Source organism: Nymphaea colorata, chromosome 4 (assembly GCF_008831285.2).
Source record: "Nymphaea colorata isolate Beijing-Zhang1983 chromosome 4, ASM883128v2, whole genome shotgun sequence".
Taxonomy (NCBI): Eukaryota; Viridiplantae; Streptophyta; class Magnoliopsida; order Nymphaeales; family Nymphaeaceae; genus Nymphaea; species Nymphaea colorata.
The window spans coordinates 11,386,131-11,388,911 of NC_045141.1; the positions used below are offsets into that span (position 1 = coordinate 11,386,131).

Sequence of the window (2,781 nt, forward strand, 5' to 3'; positions counted from 1 at the left end):
CAAACCCATATTTGTTATTCCTTTGGTGTATATTGCGTCTCCACAGCCCTGTGCACCCTTGCATGGAAAATTATGCATAATAGTGTGTAGTATCTAAAATACCAATGTATAAATGAAAAATAAAGCTTTTTATAAGGAAAAAAAGTGGTTTTGAAAAAGTTAAACTAAAACACTTTTCTACATTAAAAAATTCAAGAAAACCCCAACCACTTCCATTTTTCCTTTAGGGGCGGTTTGATGGCTTGGAAATGTGGAATTGGAAATATATTTCCTAGAAAAAATGAATAAGGAAAATCTTTTCGATTCTAATTTTGGTGTGTGTGTGATGACTTAGAAATATATTTTCAGAAATATATTTCTAAGTTTGATGAAAAAGAATTATATTTCCAGATTTCTAGAAAATTAATTCTTAGTTTGATAATAAGAAAACATTTTTTCAGATTTGCAAAAATTATAGATAATAAATGACCATACCAACCTTTGCTTATTTGGAAATTTCCAGAGTGTAGGAAATTTCATCCTCCATTGCTTTTGGAATATTTAAATCCACCAATCTGAGTCAGGTCCTCCTAAGGGTAGAGGGCTTGGACAATTTGATTCAGCAAATGTTCCCACGAAGCACAGCATGTCACATCAATATTATCGATAACAGATCTATTTGGCAGCTTCTACATAGATACTGACTTAATCCACAAGAGGTTCATGCCAGAAAAAATGTGTCCATTTCCAGTTGTGCTTTGCAGTTCGAACATGTTAAATCAGTTTCAGATTAAGTTGAACAGTAAAATTACAGTTTGGTCTTTTGAGCCATGGGCTTAGTATCTAGACTTATTTGTGCATCGTCTGAATGTTCTGGAGAAATCGATCCATTTCCATGTTCAATCTTGTCACTGTAAAAAGAATAGCTGTCATGAATACGCTAACTATTCATGCTAAAATTTGACTGGCACAAAAATGAGGAGGGACGTTACATATTTCCACCCCAAGAGTTGATGACAAGAGTTGCAACAGATAACAGTATGTAAACCAGTAAGCATTAGCTTATCTTCTAAAATCCCAACTGTAACATTAACACTGAAGTGTACATGGGGAATGCAGTTAGTAAGTCAACATCTGATTTCAGCATTCTAGCGTACGTCAATCACAAAGATGCTCCATCCTTTACAAATTTGAAGCCAACTAAGAATGTACACTATACAGAAAGTATCCAAGTTACATATTTCTACGAAATCATCAAGTTTCACCACATAATACATCAGACCACAGCTTTTCTGTAAACGTAGACAGTAGTTAGTAGAATTGCCATCAAGAGGACTTGTCCAACAGATGATCAAAAGTCAACCACCATGTGGATTTGTAAGCACAAAGATCAACTAAGGTTATAAAGAACAAGGAAGGGCATGAGTCAATGAACAACCTAGTCACTCTACATGGCCAAGAAGGGAACCAAATTCCGCCGCAAATAGTCAAATTTCAGCCAGTAGTTTCCACTTAACAGGAAGCTATGGTGGCTACGCATCGCCTAACGCATCAGAAGAATGATATGCTGCATCTATCAAAAGAACAACCAAGTCGAAAATTAAACATGGTTCACATAAATCGCAAGCTTACAGAATTCAAACAAAACTGGAACGGCTTCCCCAAAAGAAAAAGAAAAAAAAATGAAAAACCAGCAATTTCCCTGCTTCTTATTGCTGCACATACAAAGTCTCGTGCCTAGAGAGAGAGCGAGAGACAGAGAGAGGGAGAGAGAGAAAGACATAACTATAGTGTGGGTAGTGACGACTGCTACAATGAAAAATGGAACAATCACAATTCCAATGGGAAAAATAGCAAACAGGATCAGCAGCCAGGAGCCCTGCCTCCAATGCGATTGACAGTCTCCAACAACCCCTCTTTCACCGGTCAAGGGAAAGAACACACAAATTTTCTAAGATGAGTATCATTGTGTACGATTGAAAAAAAAGGAGGGCACAGAGAAGGCAAAAACAGGCGGAAGTCGTGATCAATGGCACTATAGAGTAGTAACCCCTGACGATAAAAAATTAGGGCACAGAGAAGGAGGCGTATGGAGAAGCAAACGAGATGGAATCACTTCAACAAACCATAGAAAATTCCCCCCCTACAAACACAGACGAAGATCTCCACTACTGTATGTGCAATGAAAACGGGAGAGACATAGCTGAAACAAAACTTCAAAAATAAATAGAAGGGATGAAGGCCCACCTTCCAGATCTTGGCAGGAACGAGGATGACGATGGAAAGGGAGCAGAACCAGGCGTAACCGACAGTGTGTGTGAAGCCCTATGCAAGACGCTCCACCGCAGGAGGAAGGGAAGGGAGGGTGCGACAAGGGCGCAGCAGCAGCTGCCTTGCAAGATCTCTGGGAAGCTATGCGAGGCGAGACGAGGGGAAGACGCGACCGTGCCCAACGGTCTCAAAAAAAACTCCGGAAACATATTTCCACCCGGAGCCCCTCCGGGTGGAAATATGTTTCCGGAAACATGTTTCCGGAATCGACTGTAACAGTCGAAAAAAAAATCCAGCGTGTGAACAGTGTATTTCCAGGGCATCAAACGCCCCCTTAAAGAAAACAAATTTACAAACTTTAACACATGCAAACCTATATCTCCTGAACCGCTCAATTTTTTAACGGGTGGCAAGTTTAACCCTCATAATAAAATGTATATAACAAACAGAGTCATCTAAAAAAACAAATCTAAAAAAACAAATAAAATGTAACTTGACATCTCTGTTTCTCTGTAAATTAATTTGCATGAA

At 38.9% G+C, this 2,781-nt stretch overlaps 1 long non-coding RNA gene across 1 annotated transcript; it reads right to left on the minus strand.

Moving 5' to 3' along the window:
- Positions 1–1,022: 1,022 nt before the first annotated feature.
- LOC126410015 (uncharacterized) lies at positions 1,023–2,559 on the minus strand. Its single transcript, XR_007573233.1, has 2 exons — positions 2,227–2,559; positions 1,023–1,552 (listed from the first exon to the last, which is right to left on the minus strand). It is a non-coding gene; the product is annotated as an uncharacterized LOC126410015 (long non-coding RNA).
- Positions 2,560–2,781: the final 222 nt, after the last annotated feature.